A 25,980-nucleotide genomic window follows, 5' to 3' on the forward strand; every position below is an offset into this window, starting at 1 on the left:
TGTTTACACTTAAACTAAATATTTCCACATAACTGTGTTTGTGGTGGTGTTTTTGTAAAGGGGTAATATATACCATTCCAGTTGTGGTTTTCTGTCATTTAGGCAGAAGTAGTTTATGCTAAGGTTTTTAATCATTGTATCAGGGGCCTCTGTCAACACTCCAGTGCAGCGCATTTAACCTGGAGCTTCCCACCAATGTGGTTGTTGTTAGTTCAAGTCCAGCTCAGACTGGCTCCTCGCCGGCTGTATGTGGGAAGGTCTTCCAGCAACCTGCATATGGTCATGGGTTTCCCCTGGGCTCTGTCCTCCCACCATAACGCTTTCCGCCACCATATAAGTGAAATATTCTTCAGTATGGTGTAAAACACCGATCAAATAAAATCAATAAGTTTATTAATTTTATCTACATAAATGATATGTAAATATAATGTGAAATGTGTCTTTAGTAATGTTCCCTTATAGAATGGTATACATCAGATTTTAATGCGTGGTACACTGTCTGAAGCTTTATGTACAATTGTATATTACATGTGTCTGTGGCATATGATGGTCAGTTGTATATTACTTGTTTATGCGGCATAAGATGGTGTTATATATTACTTGTGTATTTGGCATATGATGGTCAGTTGTATATTACTTGTCTATGCGGCATATGATGGTGTTATATATTACATGTGTATGTGGCATATGATGGTTAGTTGTATATTACTTGTGTATGCGGCATATGATGGTGTTATATATTACATGTGTATGTGGCATATGATGGTTAGTTGTATATTACTTGTGTATGCGGCATATGATGGTCAGTTGTATATTACATGTGTCTGTGGCATATGATGGTCAGTTGTATATTACTTGTGTATGCGGCATATGATGGTGTTATATATTACATGTGTATGTGGCATATGATGGTCAGTTGTATATTACTTGTGTATGCGGCATATGCTGGTGTTATATATTACTTGTGTATTTGGCATATGATGGTCAGTTGTATATTACTTCTGTATTTGGCACATGATGGTTAATTGCACATTACTTGTGTATTTGGCATTCAATGGTCAGTTGTATATTTTGTTAATAATCTATTTATTATTATATTATGTATTTTTCATATGATGGTCTTAAATTATTCATAACCATGTGGATGTAACTTTTTTATTTATAGCTTGTGTAATGGGTTATGTAATCTTGGCTGAGAGATGATACCATGAAATAAAAATATAACTACCACTGGTTTAATTATTGTTCTGACAACAGAAACAATAGCTATTAGAGCCAATACCTTTACGACTGTGGCACATGCACTCGATCTCCATTCTTGTAGTAGTTGATTGAAGCTTGGGTACAAAGGGAGTTAACCCCTGCTGGCCAGTGGAAAGCTAGGCTATGACAGCTGAAGCCTGCAGATCCAGGCATTTTGGCAAATTTTGCGTATTTTTGAGACGTTCAAGGACACTGTGCTCTGATCTGTCTGGGTGTATTTAGGACTGGTATACGAGTGACCAACTCTTTGACTCCACTTTCCCTCCTGGGTGGAGACAGGGCAGGGAGGGGTAATTGGCCAGGCAGAACTACTGGGTGTCAAGCGTGAAAGGTATGAAGCTAATATACCAGTGAGTTGTATTATGGGAGACTGTAGAGATAGAAAGACTCTATGTGGAGGCTGACATGTTAATGAAAGGTAATCCTAACTCTAGGCAGGGATGGATATATGCATTGGCACTATGGGTAAGAGTTTGAGTCGTATTACAATATTTGTTTTATTACATACAAATATTGATGACCATTTTATTGGTTTATGCAAATGAGCAGTACTAATGGTACAGGAATTTTAATCCAAACGTGGAGAAACAGGTGATTATAGTTTAGTTATTTTTTTCATTGGTATTTTAGGCCATACTCAAATATTTCACTTTCGACGGCAGCGAGCATTATTATGGGAGAAAACCCACAACCATCTGCATGTTGCTGACAGACATTCCCTTGTATGGCCGGGGAGGAAGCCAGCATGAACTGGACTTATCATAGTCTGTTGGGATGTATTTGTCATTGGCTGCCATTTTGATATTTAATATTGCATGCCGACAAATACAGTATCTTCATTTATCCCATAATTTGCCCATGTCACTGATCAGTAATGAGCAGTAATGTAAATTTTCAATATTCCAGACCACGCATTCAATAAATAAACCAAACTTATGATTGGTCACCTGGACTTTCATTTACCAAGCTTATCCAATTAAAAAGTACCTCTGCATCCTGGACTACTTCTATTGTTTGTTTCCCTGGAGAGAGAGAGAGAGAGAGAGGAAAAAAAAAAAGCGAGGCTAGGGATCACTTACTACAACAGGACAGCAGTTTCTTGTTTAAGTTTTTTGAACACTGTGGATAGGCGTAAAATTTATCTTCATGAAATGTGAAAAATATCTATGGGTGGTGAAAGGAAATGAAGCGCTTGATGGTGTAAGCCTAAACAAGGTACACACAGTGAACTCAAGTTCAACCGTTCAGCAACAGTGGCATGCCTTAGTATTAGGTTTTCATGAAATTAAAAACCTGAAACTGACGTTACTGCTTTGTAGAGCACTAATAAGCTGTCTCGTGTGTATGAATTGGTCTGCAACAGATGTACCTCAAGATTATTTTTAGATTATTCCATTTTATTTGCCACATCCAAAATAATTGGTCTCGCTGTGACCCTTTGATTCAACCTCATGTCTGCCATCACACGGAAGGTCCAAAACTGAACCACAATGAAGCCCTTGAAAACATCGTAGACACTGTTTTGTTGCATTCTCCAGGTTCCATGATGGTTAGTTAGATCAGCACATAAGTTTTGAGGTGAATTGTTTGTGTTAAAAGCCTAAATTTAAATATTTCATTCAGTATGATTTTTGAAATCACAGCTCCTCGAACCGTACAAGTCATTTTGTAACATCCTAGAGATATAACCCAGATTTAGGTCACAATTTGGTAACCAAATGTTCAATAAATGAGCCGTTATGAATACTGATATTCTCAAAAAAAAAAAATCAAAGCCTGTCTTATAACACTGGACTGTGTAATGTTTTGTGTGCACAGAAATCCGATTTTTTCATAGTTAGTGAAATGTGTGGTTCGGCTCTAACCGTTTCACATGTCTTGATATCAGTACATTGATATCTCATTTACATGTACATACGTGTGAAAACAAACACACATTGTCCTCTCTACCAACCACATAAATCCATTCCATATAAATTATGGGATAAATAGGATATACAATTCGGGACCCATATTATCAAATTTATTGAACTCGTGATGTTATTTCCAAAGACGCAGAACAGTTGAAAATTACACCACTCACTTAAGAAAATTGATATGACGGATTACTCATTGTATATCCTCCATTTATTTTCTTTTTATTTTATATTTGTCTTTAAAAAGAACCTTCTTAAAGACAAAAAAAGTGCAGTAAATTATGACTTTTGGTGTTGAAACTGAAATTTTCCAGTATCATTCTACAGTATTCTCCGAAGATCAATATAACTCTGATTCAAACTCGTGTACAATACCTGTGTCAACTTGACATTTACTGTCATAATATAATACTCAGCTTGAATCTGAATTGCTTCATTTGGGATGGGCTTCTCACTTATGAACCAAACCATTAAATATTATCCACATACATGCTACAGAAAGGCATATGAGGGGAGTGGGTGAACTGGTGAGTGTACTACACAGCTTGGACCTGAATTGCTTCATTTGGGATGGGCTTCTCACTTATGAACCAAACCATTAAATATTATCCACATACATGCTACAGATAGGCATATGAGGGGAATGGGTGAACTGGTGAGTGTATTACACAGCTTGGACCTGAATTGCTTCATTTGGGATGGGTCTCTCACTTATGAACCAAACTATTAAATGTAATCGACATACATGCTACAGAAAGGCATATGAGGGGAGTGGGTGAACTGGTAGGTGTACTACACAGCTTGAACCTGAATTGCTTCTTATGGGATGGGTCCCTCACTTATGAACTAAACCATTAAATGTAATCGACATACATGCCACAGAAAGTGCTATGCAAGCTGATAATGGTTGTAGGGTACATGCCAAGGTATTGAGGGAAATGTGACAGTCCAAAGCTCACTGCTCTCCATCTGTTATAGGTCATCAGCACATGATCCAGATGTTTTGAGATTTTTTTCAAACAATACAGATGCTTATTACAGGTTTATATTTATATTTTTCAACATCTGTGTCATTAAAAAGAATAATAATATGAAACTGATAGGGACTAATAAATAATTGAGGAGTTTTGGAAATTTTATTATTGAGTCGTAAGTGATAATTCAGGCAAATCTGTTTTTCAGTCTACCTGATGTGATTTGGTCTTGAGACAAAATTTTGACAAAGATACTGTCCGCTGCCCATTGTTGCCATATAGGTATGAAAGTCCATTGTTGCCATGCGGGTGTGGTGTTTATTTCCATGTAGGTTTTGCCTGTTGTTGCTGTCTTTGTTTGATAGTTTGTTGCCATCTTCATATGATAATCTGCTTGTTGCCATCTTCATTTGATAGTCTGTTTGTTGCCATCTTCATTTGATAGTCTGTTTGTTGCCATCTTCATTTGATGGTCTGTTTGTTGCCATCTTCATATGATAGTCTGTTGTTGCTATCTTCATTTGATAGTCTGTTTGTTGCCATCTTTGTGTGATAGTCCATTGTGACCATCTTTGTGTGTTAGTCTTTTGTTGCCATCTTCGTATGATAGTCTCTTGTTGCCATCTTCGTATGACATTGCTTTGTTGCCATTTTCGCATGACAGTCTTTTGTGCCATCTTTGTATGACAGTCTGTTGTTACCATCTTTGTGTGATAGTCCATTTCCTCCAGCCAATAAAAGAATCTGCATTATAAAAGTGTGTAAAATGAATCCCCTAAAGACTGAACATGACTTGGAATGCTTTTGTGATTTTCTGCCTGTTGAGGTTAACGAGCGTTTGATTATTGTTGACTAAGTCAGTTCTTCTGTTATGCAACCCTGGCCCTGTGAATTATTTGTTGTCAACCTTTTGTGGTTTGTTTATTGTCTGTTTTATGCTGAATAGAAGATGTAAATATTCTGGGGCTGGGGAGGGAGGGGGTTGTTTTTAAATGGAGAACATTTCCTGCCTTTAGAAATTTGACCATCCAAGCTGTGTCGCCTTTTGTTCATTCAACAAGCTTATTTCTGGATATGACTTATGAGCAATCTGGTAATGTAGTTCTCATGCACAACAGGCATAACTGTCAGTCCAGCTTGGACCCAAGCTGCCATTGCACTTGAAAAGGTGCATTTCTGTTTAAGATTGAACACCTTGTTTGTCCCAGGGAAACCACCCTGGCAAAGCGGAAACTGGAGTTTGTCACTTTTTCTGTTGTCGTCTCTGTGTACACTGTTAACCCCAATGCTGGAAGCATCCTTAGGCTGATCACTTTTGTTGCATTAATTATTCACGCTCCTGCTCCAAATTGGCTACTGTGTTTGGTAGTTAACGAACAGGACCAGATTGCTTTTGCCACATGCAACTCTTCCCTTATCCAGCATTCTGTGTAATCCTCGCAGATTGCGAATGTTTCTGAAAATGTCTAGTCTGACAACACACCCTGAAAACTGTTGATCATACAAAAACTGCAAATCAACTTTTGCTTACAAGCTGCATTTTCAGGAAGCTGAAAGAAGGTCCTCTTCAGCTGTACATATTGTTATCCTAGCAATTTTTCAGATGTTAAAGAAATCAGAAAGAAAAAAACTTTCAATTCATGCATAGACTGTTGCCATTTTTATTTATTGCTACAAGCTTAATACATACATACATACAAAACATTTATATATGGTTTGTGTTCATTATTGTAAATTGGGAGAGCAGGATTCAAGCCCAAGATAGTCGACAGCATATTAAACTACATGTTTAGTGCCTTCTTCAGCATCTTCTTCTGCTTCATGATTGGTTCTAGTTCCCCTAAACCCCAGGGCTAGGGACCGTATTATCGTGTTGAATTGAGATGGATACATGAACAGTTGTGATCGAAGCGCAGCTGAGATACATGTTTTTATTATCAATAACTTTATTCTGGCATGGTACACAATTTGAATACTGATTTCACTCGACCTTCCCACTTCATTGAAAAACTGTTGACGGCTTCTCTTTGCATGGTTCTGTCTTAATTTTCTACTTTATATTCTTCCTAAATAGTTCCTTGTTTGTTTGTGTGAGACATTGTTTTGGGAATTGGTGATTATTGATCTGGAGTGTCCATTTTGGTTGAAGGCTGGTATGTGAATGTCTGTTGAGGCTCTGAGATTCTTTATGATGCTCCTGTGAGTTAACATACTAATGAACAAGTATGTCTGCAATATGATGGTTGTCCATTGAGACAATGGCATAAACTTGTCTGTTGGTGTTTTCAGTATGGTGCTCCAGTGAGGCATCATATGGTTAAATGTGTCAGATGACTTCTTTGATGTTCCAGTTAGGCAGCACATGATTGAACATGTCTGATGCCTTCCTTATGCCGTTCCACTGAGGCAGCATATCATTGAGCTTGTCTGATGTCATTATGCTGTTCCAGTGATGCAGCGTATTGTTGAGCATGTTTGATGTCGTCATTATGCTGTTCCAGTGAGGCAGCTTATTGTTGAGCATGTCTAATGTCGTCATTATGATGTTTCAGTGATGCAGCATACTGATGAATATGTATACGTTTGGACTGCTCTCTGACAAATTGACATTGTGATAGTATAAAATTAACATTGAAAATGACTAAAGCCATAGGTTAAGAGAATGCATATTAAATCAGATTGAGGCAAATGAATTTCAACAGTTTTTGAAAGGAAAACTTGTTTACTCTTTTGTAGTGTATGTTGTGCACAAAGGAGTACATCTGTTGCCTTGGATACAAAGTTAAATTTAGCCTTCATTTATGCAAATGTATTCTTTCTTGAAATTCTTAATATGATTGTTGAAATATTACTGCAGGCTGCTAGTTGGTATTCACTTTGTTGCCTACCTATATGTGTAAAGTTATTTTATGATTAATATCATTTTTGCACAGATATAATAATCTTTGTCATCTGATATGGAGGAGGGAGGGGGGAATGCAAAATTGCATTTTCATTAAATGGTTGTTATAATGTATGTAGTTATTACATGTAGATGGTGGTTATACTGGAGTCTTCACCCCATTGTTCTGCATACATATATATATACATACCTAGACTATGGCTGGCTAGAGGTTATTCCTGGGCTAAACCTCGCTGTTTTCCCCAAGGGACACAATCAATAAGCTTTGCAACAGAGTATAGTCCAGCCTGCTTTCCTGTCTGCAAACTGGGAAGGGGATTATGTAATATTTGGGGAAACACCAGGAGCTGGTAAGAGCCAGGTTACGCAATGTATGATTTGGGACTTGCGCTCTGTTCCCAAGATCTGTATAAGTGGTGGATGAACTGATGAGGCTATGCTTGGAAATGAACACTGTGTTCATGGACATATAACCAGGCACATACATATACATTGATATAGGCTGCTTCTGGGTAGGGCTGATCAGCGTACAGTCTTCATCAAGGTGTATGTACGAGTATGCGTGCCGGAGTACAGCTCGAGCTGTCAATATGCAGATAAGGGAGTGGTGGTCAGATATGCTGCAGGTCATTCTCAGAGACTGACCATTTGCTGCTATATTTGGCACCAGTTGACCGACCAAGAGGGTGCACTTATCATGCGGTGAAGCCAAATATGAGGTATCTTTGCTGAAATTTTGTTCACATTTGGGAGAGAATTCAGGATGGAAGAGAATTCAGTAACCAGCTGAAAAACAGAAAGATTTTGCCCAAGTTTCTTGCTTTCTGAGGAATAATATTGGTAAGATTGGCATATTTAAGACTAATAAATGTTGGAGCAAGCTTTTAAATAGCTGTGACTGTTGTTCAGGTGCAAGCAGGATTATACATTTGTAATTATGGCAGTGATTGACTGCCATACGTTACCAAGCAGTTTTCTAAAGATTGCTTATCTTTAAAAAAAATATGCTTTTCTATTTTAATACTCATTTTGGTTTAATGTAGTTTTGATGTGCATGCATGTACGTATAACCTGACAGTGTGCCAGAAATGGAAAACAAAATCTGGTTTGTCTGCGCAGAAAATGCTTTCATTTGTTTTAGTGTCACAGTATATGACTATAATACACCTTGTAGATTAGCAGCCATTCGTCACACATGTATGTTTGATTTTCCTTAGCTGCATGAACTTCACTGACCCGTTAGAAGTGAATAAAGGCAAATAAGCTTTCCTCAAGAGACTGGCCAGAACTGAATGTAGTCATTCATGTTAATGCCTCAACATGCCCCCCTCCTCCCCCCAATAGGTTAATTCAATCCCCCCCCCCTTCCCCTTGACCATTCTACAGGCATTACAAGTGGTGCAGCTGTATGTATAGGTGTAGTAAGTCCTCTCAACAAGCCCAGTCCCAGCAAAGCCAGCCACAGGCAAGGTAGACCCATAGCTTGGCAGACAGAATCAGCTGACAGCTTTTGTTCCCCTGACAGACTATCAGCTGACTGTGCCGGCAGATTCCAGGTCAGTCAGACAGCTGAGTGAGTGAGAGAGAGAGAGAGAGAGGGTGGAGAGCATGAGAGAGCCAGGCTGCACAAACCAGGCTCCCCCCCCCCCCACCCCAGCAAAAGCTAGCTACACAGTTTGTGGACACACTGTCTGCTCTGAACCTAGCTTACCTCTGAGGGTCCAGCGAAGATGATCTTCTGATCAGTCTGACCCCACAGTGGGGGGTGCTAGTGGCCTAGCCAAAGAGGGGGAGGGAGATGTGACAAGAGGGTAGACAGCGCAGTAATTTGCCTACAGGTAGCCTATGGGAGCAGTCAAGCAACCAACTCAACCAATCAACCAGCCAGCCTGCCAGCCAGCCGGACAGATCACTGCCCAGTCAGCCCGACCTTGTGCAATCGCAACCTCCACATCTCGGTCGTTTTCGTTTTAGGGGCTTAAGCTTTGTGTTGCTGGAGAAGAAAATCCGTCTGTGGCTGGAGGAAATGCTTGTCGAATTAGATCAACCACCTCTTTTCCAAAAGAAAAGTTCAGACTTGGAGTGGAGACAAATGGCTGTGAATAAACCGCAGCAAAGAAAAGGAAGTTTGGGAAGAGAGGGGCCGTACATTCTTGCCCCGTGTGTCAGGGGTTGACATGAGTACAGGTGTCCTTGTATGATGGATGGGCTGTGGGAGCAGGACAGGGGCTACAAGCTTGTCTGTCTGTCATTAAAACCACTGGCTACAGCATTTCCTCTAGGAACAGGCATGTCTGTCAGAAAAGAGCCAGGTAAGTTCTCTGTGCAGTCACAATCTCTAGACATAATTACACCCACCACCCATTGCTCATGCTAATGTATGCCCTATAAATAATCCTAGCATAAAGCAAATACCTAGACCAAATCAAGAGGTCACAGAGTCCTGGGAGTGGTGCGCAGTACCTGGTTATTATGAATGGGTGTGGGCCTCTCAACTGTAGCCTCAGTCTCCATCATACAGACCAAACAGACGAACTGTCACAGAAGTTCCTGTTTCTGTACCTGATCAGCAAAATGGCTGACTGACTGAATGGTATTCTGTTTGCCATTGATGCAAGCAGGAAATGATGAACTGATATATCCTATTGAACTTAGTATTGTAGCGCTACACCCAGTAATGTCTAATTTAACATTTTGTGCTTGGTCATGATATAGTCAGGACAATTATTATACCTGGAGAAAATGATCTCCTGAAGAAAAGACCCAGAAATATTTTCCCTGAAAAGTTTTGTTTCCATAATCCCAACTATATATGTATCAAAATAGCGTTTAAAGTTGCTTGATGTGTACCTGTGTCAGAAAAGTTGAAAAGTTTAGGTTAGTGCATAACCTAAACTGGCGTGTTACCTGTGGATGTTGGTGGAGGGTGGGGGGGCCTTCAGGCTGAGGATCTATGTAGCAACATTCCAAAGCGGAACATTCCAGACATGTTTCCCCGTCAGTGGCCCTGCTGTGTACATATGTGTTACATAAGGTGGCCAACTACACAGCGAGCTGTCCATTCTCACCAGAATCAGAAAATGTGTCTATTATTTTTCTGTTTGTATGTTTATATTCTCTTGGTATTTGTGGGAAACATTTTACATGTCCTACGGTTTAGGTTTACATTGTAATGATGTAACAGAATCTTTAATCAAGTTAATTACGCTATGGATAAAAGATGTGTAATGAAGTTTTAATTTCTAGTGCATGTTATTGCATGACCAAAATGTTACATACAAAGGTGAGATTTGATAAACTTACATTCACACTTCTCTTAGAATTGAAATATTTTGGAGTATACAGCATTAATCACCAGTCAAGTAATCAAATAAAAATATAGACTTGCTGTTCATAAGCACTGGTTGTCCTCTAGTTCATATGATAGACTGTGTTGCTTTTTATGTCCTTGTATCTGGGTGGTGAATGGGTTTGACGTAGGGGTGGGACATCTTGTGGTGTTATCAGCATGGCATTGCAGTGAGGCAGCAATAGGATAAATGGATGGGTGGGACTGGCACGTGTTCTTAGGAGATTAAGTGGTGACAACTATATTGACGAAAGTAGTCTTTTTTTTTTTGTGGAATTTTGTAGCTTCCTGATTTTCCTGGGGGGAGGGGGAATAATACATGCATACATCTACATGGCTGAATTCAGGGGGTCAAGTTCGACGAATCAAGTTTCAAATCCCATGGTGACTTTGTCTGTGAGGTGAGTTATAGTATCAGGGTGTGTATGCCTTATATATCTGTCTTATCATAGCTGTTTGGATCGTTAAGAACATTATAATATAAAGTGAACTACATATACATGTATATAGGAAAGGTCTGAGGTATGGGAATCTATTTAAGCCTCATGTGACATACTTTCTGACCTGGAGATACAGGTCTGTGTAGGGGTCATCAGATCTGTAATACAATCCAGTAGGGAGGGTGGGGGAGACTTAGATTGGATAGTGGAGGGGAGGGCCATGAGTAAGATAGAGGGAATAGTTTTAGTATCAGCTTAATAACCTAGCTCTAGAATGGTCCCACACTTCTGCAGGAAATGTTCAACCCTAGTCTGTTAATAGACACTGTCCACAGAATGGAGAGTTGAGGAGCTTTAGCCTAAACACAGGGAGAAGACCCCATGCCCCAAGGCCACCTAAGGTGCTTTAAATGGTAGAGTACATCTACACTGACACTGGCTTTTTGTCAAAGCATAAAGCTTTACTGCTTTAATTTTTTAACAATTATATGTTTATGTTTTGTAAACAATTATGAATTTCCCATTCTTTAGGCTAGATACAAAACAAGCAGTTGTTTTCATTACAGCCTGAAAAGTTGAACGAATGTCGTTTGTATGAATTGGGCCTTAATTCGGGGTTTAGTTTTGTTTGTCAGTTTTGTTTGTTTTGGGCATGTTGGTGATGAACTTCAAGCACCTAGAGTTTCAAGCGTAGATATTTGTGGACATATTTTTTTTCTGATATAAGTCAATCGAACTGCCTCTCTCTGGACCAGGTATATTACTCAGGTTCTTTCAGTTTCATTTCAAATGTGTGCATGCAGGAATTGTGTGTTTATATAAAGCTGCATGTGTTGTCTGAAGATAAATGTTGTTACATATGAACATATTACACTTTATTTTTAAAAACTAAGAGAAGTGTGAATGTAAGTTTAACAAATGTGTCTAGTCAACTCATTCTACCCACTGCCTCACTCCCACCCCCCACTGTTCATTTCGTGTTCAAGACCCCCAAGAGGTTTTAGGGAGGAAGTAGATCTATTTGATTTCACCAAAGAACCAGTGAGTATGAGTATATACATGCACATGTTGTATTCACATGTAAATCTCATTTGATTTTGAATGGACAGATAAGGTTTGTATGGGGCACATTCTAACTTCTGCCCAGTCTGAGTACACTGGCACTGACAGCTCTTTGATCAGGAGGGGCTGAATGACCTGTCATTTAATCTGTGTCAATCAATCAGACTGTCGTGGCTTACACATCCTGTTCCCTTAGTTGATAGAAAATAAATTCCGGAGATACATTATGCAGATGGCCTGAAGCATGTTGATATCTGATCGGGAACAATTAAGATAGTGCATAGCAGTATATTGTTCTGTATAAAGATATTGTAATCTTATTTCGTGTCTATGTATATGGGGAGATAACCTGGAACCGTCTGTCTGCCTTTCTGTCCGGGATTTTGTCCTTGCATGTCTGCGTTTCTGTCCGTGGGATTTTGTCCTTGCATGTCTGCGTTTCTGTCTGTGGGATTTTGTCCTTGCATGTCTGCCTTTCTGTCCGCGGGATTTTTTCCTTGCATGTCTGCCTTTCTGTCCGCGGGATTTTGTCCTTGCATGTCTGCCTTTCTGTCCGCGGGATTTTGTCCTTGCATTTCTACCTTTCTGCCCGCAGGATTTTGTCCTTGCATGTCTGCCTTGCTGCCTGCGGGATTTTGTCCTTGCATGTCTGCCTTTCTGTCCGCGGGATTTTGTCCTTGCATGTCTGCCTTTCTGTCTGCGGGATTTTGTCCTTGCATTTCTGCCTTTCTGCCCGCGGAATTTTGTCCTTGCATTTCTGCCTTTCTGCCCGCAGAATTTTGTCCTTGCATGTCTGCCTTTCTGCCCGTGGGATTTTGTCCTTGCATCTCTGCCTTTCTGCCCGTGGGATTTTGTCCTTGCATGTCTGCCTTTCTGCCTGTGGGATTTTGTCCTTGCATGTCTGCCTTTCTGCCCGTGGGATTTTGTCCTTGCATGTCTGCCTTTCTGCCCACAGGATTTTGTCCTTGCATGTCTGCCTTTCTGCCCGCGGGATTTTGTCCTTGCATGTCCTACCAAACTTCTGTGTTGATTCTGATGAAATTTACATGTGCCATCCATCTTGCCTTTTATCTGAACTTGTGCATGCTTTTGGATGCGACATCCCCACTTAGCACTATGTGTAACAGTGCGACATCCCCACTTAGCACTATGTGTAACAGTGCTTTAGTACTGTATTTGACCTAAAATTTCATCCACAAGTAAGATACTCATTTTGCCGGGTTAAGCAAGGCCTTCGGAACTTAGAAAGGGGTTTTGAGAGTTATTTATTTTTTAAGATTGGGTGATATCCTTAGAGAAGAATGCGAGGTTCTGCACCAAAATGAATATTTTATTAAACTTTTTTAGCGTCTAAAAATGCACTTTTTCTGGTGAAATGTTTAGGTCAAATATATTATATGTAGTGAACCTTACAAGTTTTATGATTTGGCTGTGAACATTTTTAGAAAAGAATCATTGAGAACCTGTCAACCATACAAAAATTGTCATGGCACCGATATGTTTTATAATTATATTACATATGTATGTTTTAACACTAACTTATCTTTGCAAAGTTTTTCAAAGAGCTTGCGGAGTCTCCGTGGCTCAGTTGGTTAGCGCACTAGTGCAGTATAATGACCCAGGAGCCTCTCACCAATGGGGTCGCTGTGAGTTCAAGTCCAGCTCATGTTGGCTTCCTCTCCGGCCATACATGGAAAGGTCTGCCAACAACCTGTGGATGGTCGTGGGTTTCCCCCGGGCTCTGCCCGGTTCCCTCCCACCATAATGCTGGCCGCCGTCCTGGAAGTGAAATATTCTTGAGTATGGCGTAAAACACCAAATAAATAAATAAATCAAAGAGCTGGCAGTTTTTGATACCTCTCCTGGTGTCTTTATGTGGCAAACTTGTGGACTGGACATTCTTCTTTAAAATAGCGTTACAGTTAGGCAGCACTAGGTAAACATCCTGGCATCATGTAAATTCATTGAGAAATAGTCAATGTGACTTGAATTAATATATGCACGTACATCACATGTTTGATATGTTTTTTTCATCTGTGGTTAGTTTATCATTAAATGAAGTAAAAAATGCTTTGATCGTTGAATTAATCTTTGACTACAGTATTTCACATGAATTTTAACATTTTTCAAGTGACACATTTTCTCTGATTCGGATTGATTCATGCACCTTATTGTCTCACTAGGGAGTTTTTTGTGAAAGTTTAATTGATTTCTTGTTTGAAAAACAAAATGTCTTGACTGCTAAAGTATCATTTGAAGGCATTAATGTGCTTCTGAAAGTGCACTTTTTACATACCAAACCAGTCAAAATACATTGTCAATAATTTTGTGCATTGCATTTGACAAGTTAATGAAATCCCTGGCAATCCACTATGTCCTATTCCTGTCTGAGATATGTTTCAGAAAGTGGTCAGTTAGCTCAAAGCAACTTAACTTTGTCTCTGAAGTCAGTGGAAACAAAGCTGTTAGAGCATTTAAAAATGAGAATTTCTGGGGGCTCTATAGAAATTGTTCTACATTTTGTTCATCCTTAAAGGTTTACAAGAGCTGAATCAGCTGTTGGTAAAATAAAGATGTTTTTAATCTTCAAGATATTGTCAGAACTCTCAGCAAGTTGCCTTCAGACTTCCTGTTTTAAGAAAAAACAAGATGGCCTCCAGGCATTGTTGACTTCCTGTTTGTCATCCAGCACCTGTGGCCTGGCTAGGGATTACAACAGATCCTGTCCATTCTCCCTGTAGCAACAGCGTCTTAACAGTTACATGCTGGCAGATTTATTGTTGTAATATCCTCAGAGGATGACACAAACTTCAAATTTAAAGTTTTGATGAACTGCTTCATTCTGGTTTAAAAAGTTAATTTTGTTTGCCAGATGTTTTTGTCTTAACAGCTTTTTGTCAGATGTAAAAACTTTACATGTTTTTCTGCCCTTTTTTTCACACCACAATCGTTTCTAGTTCTGTCTACATTCTCTTGATCAGTGTTCAAGAGATGTCATAATTCATAGAAGTGAGATTCTTTACATTGACTGTAGATATAATCTTTTTTTTATATGTTTAACACTGTGATTGTATTTAAATTATTTCAACCAAATTTGTTGTAATAGATTCATTATCACTCATACATGTACATTCATTATCACTCATACATTCATTATCACTCATACTTTCATTATCACTTATACTTTCATTATCACTTATACTTATACTTTCATTATCACTTATACTTTCATTATCACTTATACTTTCATGTTTGTGATATGCTCCATGAATGATTTGGTGAGGATGAATCTCTCATTGACTTGGGTTTGTTATCTTTTAAGGTAATCTGAAGTTTCAGTTTGAATTCTTGTGAAATTCTTCATTCAACAGATTTCCTTCTGAATTTGACCTAAAATTTTGTTCATGATTTACGTCACTAGGTCTGCCTGATGAGTTTGATTTTGATCCTAGTGACCTTAGAAAAGCGTTTTAAGGTTTGTTTGGAAGTTAAGATGATGAGGATCCTTAGGGGGAAAAATGTAAGTTTTAACACAGAGTAATATTTCACAACCTTTTTATTTACTTGTAAAAACACAATTTTTTGAAGTTTTAGGGCAAATACAGTAATTAAAGTTGTTTGTTGAATACTGATGGAATTAGCCAGCTGTGAAAATTTGTCTTGTAGGTGCATTCTCATTTCTGTGCATGCATAGGTGATAAAAGTCTTCATTTAAGACCCTGCGGTGTAGACGTACGTTATACTTACGCAATCAAACACATAGCTGTGTATGAGACCAGAGCTCTCATTGGGCCGTTTCACACGGTGTCACTCTCAGGGTTAAAATTAGAAAACAAAAATTACAAACGGGCTGCCTATGTGATCTGTGCATTGAAACAGATACTTGTGCACCAGCCATCAACCAAAAATTGATGTTCCAGGTCAATAATCACAAGACCAATTCCCAAAACAACATTTAATACAAACCGCTAAAGAACTAAGAAAATATAAACAGTACTTTTTTATAACCCTTTTTGGTGCACTGGCAAATAGATGGGTGTATATGTGCTCCTAGACACTCCAGCCCCCATGCTGTTTTGTCCAAGGCTTTAGGATTCCTTTGTTTTGATGCCATCAGACTATCACAATTCTGAACCTTGGGTCAGACTGGTGATGTCTCTTAACAGGGTTTACATGAAGTTGTTACAGATACAAATTTTGTGTGATGGACAAAGGACAGATAGCTGAAAGCCAGAACATGAATACCTTGGATTGTGAGTTGTGAAATTTGAAGAACAATAGCTATCAATTTAGAGTCCATATACCGTGATATTTTTGGCAAAAGAATAAATTCGCACAAATCCAGTGGAATTTTGTGCCATTATGTTATAGCCCAGATTACTTGTCACAGAATATGTCAGCCTCATCTGCCCATACATTACAGGTGGCTTTATAACTTTTTTCAAATTTTAGAATCATTTTAACTCTATAAATAGCACAGGTACGTGTCAGATATTCACTGAATGGCTATAATTTGAGCTATTCTTGGTAAATATAAAACATTTTATGTTATTACCGAATATGGATTTTTTGGCCAAAAATCTCTAGTGTAAGGTAATTTAGGTACATGTAACTCGCCATTGAAGACTTCTATGGTAGTCAGGTACACTTGGAATGTAACCCATATGAGAAGAGCACGTGTTTCCTGAAATGCTTTTATATTACAGGACATTTAATTACAATAAAAAAGATGCATATTTGTCAACTACTGTATTTCACTTAAAAATGGACTTTCAGAAGCACATCAGGTTGTGAAAAAGAACTTTTTCTAATAACAAATGTCAAAACTGAAATAGTCATTTGTTTGAAAAAGAAACCGCATATTCTGTTGTCCCATTTGTATGTTGTAAAAGGTCTGTGGTTACTTTCCATTGCACCCAACAGCATCTTAAAAATTTTAAATGTAAAAAAAAAATTTACAGGTGTTAATGAGATTATTTAGTTGTCAGTTCAATTAAACATGCATGTGTATGATTGCTAAATGTCATTAAAGCCTGTGGTTATGCCTGAATAGTCTCACTGAAAATGTGCCGTGGGTAATTCTGCACATTCTGCAGGTGTATATTCTGTAATACTGTAAAGAAGTGTTTCATATTTGTTTCTCTAGCTCTCTCCACAAACCCAGATGTTTTGTAGTGACTTTAACTTCATATAAGTGTTGTAATTTGGTCAAGATCTTAATCACCAGCTGCAGACTTCAGCAATTTGGAGATTTGACTTCATGATTCAGCCAGTCAAGCCAATTTTGTGTCTTATGATATCCCAATACCTGAAGTTCATGATACTTTCAGTTGTGCTGTGCATTTTAATGTGCTTAGTTATTAAGTACTGTATGTCTGTATTCAGAGATCAGACGATCGCATGTCTTGATTCGTGTTACTCAGGTTTTTACTGCTCTTGCAGGCGAACTACAACGTGCGTCAGCTGATCTATAAATAGGAAAACCGGCCAGTCAGCTAACATTGTAGTCTGCTTAACCGGCCAGCTCGCTACAACATGCATGTTACGTGTGCAGCTGCCAAACCGCATTGCACTATTGTGTATTTGCATTAGCAATCTTCAAGGTGCTTCTAATGCAATTGACATCTGATTTGAACAAGGAGACCCTTATGCTGCTTATTCACTGCATGTATGTTGGTTCTTGTTTTTTTGTTTTTTTTTTTTTTGTCAAAGGCCTTCTTGCATTCAGAGAAATGTAATCACCTGCATCATCTAGCTGCTTATATCAGTGAAGAAACGCTGGCAGAATATACAAGTAGATGGATTTTGCTGCTCGATGTTTGTAGTTTCTAGACAGGCTAAAAATATTGTGAATAAATTATACTTGAATTACTGCATATAATCAGGTGTTAGGAGATGGCAAGCATTTTAATTGTCCTGAAGCTAAATTAATCAGTCAGGTGTTGTTTTATAGCTGTTTAATTTGGATCATAATATATTAATAAAAACCAATATTTTTTTTTTCTTCTATGAATACACAAAATTATATTTATTAAAAAAATGAATGTTTGAATTTATTTGTAGTGAATTATGCTTATCTGATCTCATCACACCTGTAGTCCGTAGGTACTTTGGTTTAAAAGTTCATGTATATATATTATTGTCGACATTGTAATTTTAGCGTGCTACATACGTTGGGATTCCTAATGAATTAACTTCATTGTGAAACTCCCCCTTACGTAGACTTAATAGTGAAAACTCTTCAGTGTTCTTAGACCTTGCTTTCAGAATATGTTGCAGGTTACACGTATAATCCTATCATAATAATTTTAAGAATTGTGTTAATTATTGAAGAACAGCTTAGGTTAGGAGAGTGCATGCAGAAATCTCATTTTGTGTTGGTTTCTTTTCTTGATTTGCTTGAAAGATATTTTGTGGTCACTGTTCAGTAGCTTTCTAATCCAGCAGAAAAATAGTACCACAAATACATTTTGGACAGAGGACCAGACTAATCAAACAACTGGCTCTGACTTTTCTTATGCGTTCAGTGCACATGTATGCCTTTAAGGCACTCACCACTACAAACTGTGAAAAGATGACCCAGGAAATTCACCCAGGGAACATGAGCCTTTGGCTTATGAATGAGAATGTATTCCACTAATTGGTACGGAATGATTACTTTCTGTTAGGTCAAGTCATCCTCCATACGAGAAATTGTTTTTGGGTAGAGCAATAAAAAGTCAGTATGTACTTTATGACTGACAAAACTGTTACAGGCTTATTTGATGAAGAGCCATGCGATCTGTGATGAGATCACAGAAAGTTAATTTGTTTATTTATTTGATTGGTGTTTTACGCTGTACTCAAGAATATTTCACTTATATGACGGCGGCCAGCATTATGGTGGGTGGAAACCAGGCAGAGCCCGGGGAAAACCCATGACCATCTGCAGGTTGCTGCCATACCTTCCCACATATGGCCGGAGAGGAAGCCAGCATGAGCTGGACTTGAACTCACAGCGACCCCATTGGTGAGAGACTCCTGGGTCATTATGCTGCGCTAATGTGCTAACCAACTGAGCCACGGAGGCCCCACAGAAAGTTAATAATGGATTTCTTGTCATATAGCAGATATGTATGACATGTGATTGGATGAAGGATTTATTTCTACCTCTGTCATTGAGGTTATACTTTTGCTGCCATTTATTTGTCCTGTTACACACAGGTTGGTCTTTGGTTATGAAGACCTGCCGGCGATCTGGAGTATTCTTCCTTTTGTCTGTACCGGGGTGAATCAGTACACTTAGGTGTGGCTGAGGTTTGCAAGTGCCTTCTAGGTGTTCATAAAGCCTTTAGTCTACCTTATTGATATGTATGCGGAAAACATGGATGTCTTTGTGCAGTCAAGAATCTTGACATAGTAGAGTTGTGTTAGCCCTCAGATCAGGGTCGTGAAAAGCATGTGGAATATCATTTCCAGAAATACACAGGAGTTCATCATTGTAACAAAGATCAATGTTTTTACCAAACTTTATCACCACAAGAAGAAATGTGATCTTGTGTTACTGAATTACAGACCATTTTCAGTTTTACTTTGGATGCAGCTGAAATGACGTTTGTTATCATTTGACCTTGACAGCTTGTTGTTTACACTTCAGCAGTTTTGCATGGTTTGAAGATTTGGTCACTGCCTTTAGCTGATTACATGGTTTACACTTACAGCTTTTAAGATTATGTCAAGGAGAAAAAGAAGTCATCCGCTAACTTTGAATAGAAATATTTTCAGCGATCTAATGGTTTATACACTGAATGACGAGTGATTGTTTAAATGAATACTGTAATAGATTGATAATATCATTGAAGTGGTGAAGAAATATATGCTCTCTTCAATTTAGGGTAGAAATTCACTACATCTGCTGTCAATAAATGGATGTGCTATAAACTGTGTCATTTCCATATTTTGTGTTGTACACACTTTTGACACTCACATGTCACAAACCCAGATGTGCATTGACAATTTTTCTGCTGAAATATAGGTATCTGTTAAAGGTTAGTTGACTGGCCACATTGTTTAGACACCCACTTTTGTCTAGCACCTCTTGGATTGAACCAGCCATACCATTTAGAGTATATGGACTTTGGGTTCTAGGTTAGACTTAGCCTAGAGGACACCTGACTTCACTGATGTAGTTGTTGAAAACATTTACCCTGGTAAATATTTAGTGCAGATATTTAATGTCTATTAGAAACTATGCTCCAGGCATTTTGTTGTTAAAGGCAGGTGCAATAGCCCTGAATTGTTTTGATTATTCTGCCAATTCATCCCCCAGTCTTCCCAGGGCAGCCCAGTGTGATGGCCAACCTTTTGACCTTGACAGTTGACCTCTATACTTATCTGGTTACAACAATGAACTTAGTGCAAGGCAGATGGTATTGTTTGACTAACACTAGGATCTCCCAGAGACAACTGTGGCTTAAAATTTAAGCCCAGAATTTATCATGAATGCTTTCATTACTTTATCAGCACACACATTTAGGGTTAAAGTAAATTCAGTTAAAATATTTGTTTATGGAGAATGTCATTTTCCCCTACCGTGACACAAATAATTGATGTATATTTTCACATTAAACAAAACCCAGATAACATATCTGTGTTATGGAGGTTCAATTTATTTATAATATATTATATTTCAGACTTGTAACAGGAGAAACTGTAAAAAAAATAAGTAAACTAATGTAGAGAGACCTTTGAAAACTGTATCTGAAAATAACTTATTTTGGGGTTTTTCTCGGCCAGTTAAATATGAAATCTTTTCATTGTATGATGGGCTTTTTGGACCACATTCCTACTGTAAGACATCAGTGTGTCTTTTCTCCCCCTAAAACATGGTCGGATTAGCTTTTTCATGCTAGACATACATTACAGGAGTGTGGTTAATAATGATTTAATTAGCTTGTGTTATCCACCAAGCATCATTGTTGGTGTTGATCAGCAAGGCAACCAAAAAGCCATGTTAATAAGGTAAATATCAGGTACTGCGTGTATTGAGGTCAGGTAGAGCAAAGTCACTTAAGGGGATGTTCCATCGTTGATGCTCGATGTGCGTATTAATTACCATAAATTACAAAATTCCTGGTCTTCATTCTTTTTTTGTGTGTGCCTGTGTGCGTGCGTGTGTGTACATGAGAAGGTAATTATTTTAGTGCATTCAGCTCTTTGGTAGCCTTACCATCTAAGTTCAGAACTGAACAACAGTTGAAAAAGTCACTGGTAACATTATCTTTCTCTTCAGGCAATGTCTCATTTAAGGTTAGGTGCCATAAGAATGGTCTTGTAGGCCTTACAGCACATCAGGGGGAACTTGTTTTTTCTGGGCCTAATGTGTTAAAGAGTTAGGAGTTGAAATTTTCGGTGGCACAATTGAGAGCAAATAACATGTTCAGAATTTTCGGATAATCTGTATTTTCAATAAAAGTAAAAAATTTTAAAAAAGAAAACAGACTAGACTGTAGCATTTGCTTCAAGGAAAGCGTTTGTGAATACCACAGTATAATGCCATTTGCTGTGGGAAATAGTTTGTGAATATTGCAGCATAATGCCATGTGCAGTGGGAATAGCTTGTGAATACTACAGTATGCCATGCGTAGCGTGGAATAGCTTGTGAATAAGACAGCATAATTCCCTGTGCAGTGTGGAGTAGCTTGTGAATATCGCAACATAATGCCATGTGCAGTGTGGAGTAGCTTGTGAATACTACAGTATGCCATGTGCAGTGTGGAATAGCTTGTGAATATTGCAACATAATGCCATGTGCAGTGTGGAATAGCTGGTGAATAAGACAGCATAATGCCATGTGCAGTGTGGAATAGCTGGTGAATAAGACAGCATAATGCCATGTGCAGTGTGGAATAGCTGGTGAATAAGACAGCATAATGCCATGTGCAGTGTGGAATAGCTGGTGAATAAGACAGCATAATGCCATGTGCAGTGTGGAATAGCTGGTGAATAAGACAGCATAATGCCATGTGCAGTGTGGAATAGCTGGTGAATATGGTAAGTGTCAGAGGGAGAAAAAAAAGACTTCAATCATCAAATGACAGGCTATATCTGTACCTGGAATAATTTGTTTTTGCCATATTTTAAGGATTATTGGGACACCTGTTGCATAATATAATTACATAGAAACAAGGCAGTACCACAACTCTTTCGGGTATATATTAACTTAACCGGTATGTTCATGTCTGAATATGAGATTTAATTAAGTTAACTTTCATTTATGTAATAAGGGCTGATGCTTATTCCATTGAGGTGGAGGTCATCACGAACAATATTCCCGTGCAAATAAGACCATTTAGTAGTGGAGACAACACCTTTATAGCTCACTTAATTATGGCTGATCTACCTGCTATATACATAATGAGAGCCACTGTACTTCTGGGGCCCCTGCCGTGGTTCTCTCTCTCTCTCTCTCTCACTGGCATATATTGCCAAATAGTTGGTGCAGAGCCCAGTCTGGCCATGGCTATGTAGCCAGACTGTTATATAACTGTGTCAGGCTGCCCTTGACTGGCAGATTGAACCCTAAAGCCGGCTTCTCAATATGCAGCCACCTTCAGACCTATTGAACATAGCTGGAGCTGTCAGATAGGGCTGGTCACAGTGTCTACTTCACCGCCTCTAACATTGGACCACTACCAACCGCTTCCCTCCTCTACCTGCTGGCCAGCCAGCCTGGAGAGAGGTATGTGGTGGTAACAGGCTTTCATAGTTCTCGCATCGCTTCCTGCCACTCTGCCAACACCGAAGGGGCAGCGGCTTCATGTAGATGGATCCGTGAGATTGGTTGACAGACGGGTCTTCAGAGTTCTGTGCAGAGAGAAATCTGCGCCAACCCCATACGAAAGTAATACATGGTTCGCAGAAACTTCCATACTGGTATTCGCTGATTGTTTCCCAGGTAACCTTCTGATTTCACTATCTACACTGCTGTTTTGAAGAGCTTCAGAAACTGATTGCAACTTTAGATGGCTAGTTGAAGTATATAATATGGATACTGTAACAAAGATGCTTGTACAGACGATAAGGCGTGAACAAGGTAGGACTACTTGTATATAAGTCATCTGTGAATGTTTGATCTCATATCGAGGCCAGATTTCTTAGGATTTTTAGTCATGACTTTGTTTTTTTTTTTCAGCTGTGTGATTGTATATCTAAGAGCATAGACAGACTTAATTTTATGACCTGTAAGAATGTTTGTTGTCAAATTGAGCCTGGACTATGGTCATAATGTTATTATTACATGTACAAGGTTTTTGCTCAAGGTCACATTCTACGGCAAGGAACATACAGACCAAACTGCTAGGACAAGCTATGGCGTCCTTATAAACTTATTTCAGTGGTTGTCCTGAAATGAAGCCCAGACTCGAGTTTTCAATTTTGATATTACAAGATTTTTGCTCTAGACATGGGTTCATTACTTGGTCAGGCAGTGCGAAAACTTCCATTTTCTGTTCTTTCATTTTCGAATACATTTTTTGATACTCTTTATGTCATCAGATCTAGGGATATTCTCTAGATGTTGTATTACAGGACCATGCAAGGCAATATGGATTGATGTTTTATTTTGTTCAGCTTTGTTCTGAATTCAGACCCCCCCACCCCCGCCCCAAACTCCCCCACCTCCCACCACTCTTCTCCCTTCCAAACCTACAATTTTTAAGAATTTTAAATCCTAGGACTAGATATACAATATAGATACTGGCAACACAGCTTGTATCAGGGGATGATCACTTCGCCTTGAACAGTGTTGTTCATGTCTCACTTCATTATGAAATGATCAGAAATGGAGAAGAACTAATTTAACCTTGTTATCCATTGAAGAAAATTAATTCCGTTTTGGTGATGGCATAGAACTGTTATGCTGTATCAACATGTATAACATATGTTAACATGTTAAAGAAATTGGAACAGCAGTTATCAGTCTGTTTTCTGATTGGTGGATTTCCGCAGGCAGATGTCTTGTATTGCGGTGTCTAACATGTCAAAGACAAAACCGTAGTGCCTGCATGTGATATGGGTTCAGTTTGTAGTGATCGGTTCACAGCAGTCTTTAGGCAGTTTGTGCAGTTTTATGTTGTTCAGGTCCACTTGTTTTCCACCAATCAAGTTTGTAATTCGGCATGTTCCACGTGAGAAAGTCCAACAGTAGTTTGCCAAAGGTTGGTGGTTTACCCTGGGTACTCCAGCTTAATTCTTTCTCCCAGAAAACAATGAAAATGATTGTACATTGCATTAAATGACAGCCAGTGAGTCAATCATTTAAAAGTGTGATATGCATATGCATGGGTTGTGAATTCTGTGGAACGTATTCATGTTATCTTCCGAGTATCATCTGTGTCATCTATTTAATATACATGGTGGATAAATCAGATGAGATCATTGTGGAAAAATTGATAGCGTTTGTGCTATTGCAACATGACAGCATTAACCAGTATCACTTTCTCTGCATTGACTATGATATTAGTCATGTCCGCCCTCGAACAGTTTCTCTCATTAGAGTATACACAGTACAAATACATTGCTTACATTTTCCTAAACTTGAACATGACTCGTGATGAGAACAATGGAATGAGATCTGCTCACAGATCAAGTTGCACAGACTGTCCTCTCATATTTCAGAAAACAACACCCAAATTATCCAAACAATTAAAGGAATTCCAGTTCTGTCTTGCTATGGATTATACCATGTTATGAAGATTTTGTATACTGTCTGTATATGTACAGACCAACTTCTGCACTTTAACATAAAAATAACATTTGTGAAGTTATATTTACCAGTTGGGAAAAAATAAGTGGAAAAAGAAAGTGAACATATTGAACAAATAAAGAATTACAGTAATGTTTCGTTTTTGTCTGCCAGCATTCGAATGATTCAGTGTACAAGATGTACATATGATTTTGTTGGATGGTTAGTTTTGATCTCTGAGGACATTATGGTCTGGAAGCGCCCTCCAAATTATTGTCTTTTGACAAAACATGTATTTTGAACAATTCTGTTAAAAACAAATCCTTTTCATCTTGGGAGGCACTTATTAGTGAATTGACATGTTAACACTGCTAATTAGTCATATGCTTTTAGAACATGTATTTTGTCCTCCCATGGGACATGGGACTGACAGAGGGTTTTGTTGTCCATGCACTCGCCATGCCATTCTTCTGGCCTGCAACCTCTACGCTATTTCTCGTGCAAATGGAGTGGGTGACAGAAATGTGTTGTGAAACACATTCCAAGATGCAGTTCATGTAATGCAGTTCATGTAATGCAGTTCATGTAATGCAGTATCTTGCTTCTCAACCTGAATTTGATGACAAGACGACTCTTTATCTGATGATAATCTAAGTCTAAAAGCATGATTTTGCATTACATGAATTTCGTGCCACATTAAAAACAAAATTTTACCTGTTAAAAAGCAATCAAATATTAAAATATGCTAGGTGCCTTTCTAAAGTAGCTATGAGCTGGATAACTGGCATAAGTAGTCCCCATTTCTGTGCCAAAGGTTTCAGAAACCGGGCTAATTACAAAAAAATTGTAAATATCGAGAACATGTGGCTAGGGTAGTGGCATGTATTGTATATAACAGTGTTTTACGTCAGTACTCATGGCTCGGCATTCAGCATGTTAATGTTCAGCATGTACGACAACAAAACTATGCAGCTCTGGCCCAGGTGCAGATGCTCTGTCTATTAGAGCATGGTCTTTCTAGACATCCAGACGTCGGTATAATAATATCAGTGTATCCTTATCTGAGAAATATATCTGGATCTGAGCAACTTCCTGAATTAGAAGGCTGTTAGCCCAGGTCTACCCTTTTGTAAAAGTGTCTTGAAGTGCCTGGAAAGTACATGTAGCATTAATATTGTCCAAAAGGACTCACAGTGTCAAAGGCTCGAATCTAGCCTTCACTCATTCAGCTACACTTGAAGTTTAAAGGTTTTTCCAGGTATCAAATGGTGATGGTCAGGTTGCTCATTAGGGGGAATGCTTATTTCAGACACTTAGCAAGGCATAGAAGGTTTAGTTGTTGGGAGGAGG

General features: G+C 38.6%; 1 protein-coding gene across 2 annotated transcripts in view; it reads left to right on the plus strand.

The window, feature by feature from the left end:
- The window catches only part of LOC135476130 (sarcalumenin-like), an 85,515-nt gene that overhangs the window by 38,493 nt on the left and 21,042 nt on the right, over positions 1-25,980 (plus strand). The window lies entirely within an intron of this gene.

This window comes from Liolophura sinensis, chromosome 10, assembly GCF_032854445.1.
Source record: "Liolophura sinensis isolate JHLJ2023 chromosome 10, CUHK_Ljap_v2, whole genome shotgun sequence".
NCBI classification, from domain to species: Eukaryota; Metazoa; Mollusca; class Polyplacophora; order Chitonida; family Chitonidae; genus Liolophura; species Liolophura sinensis.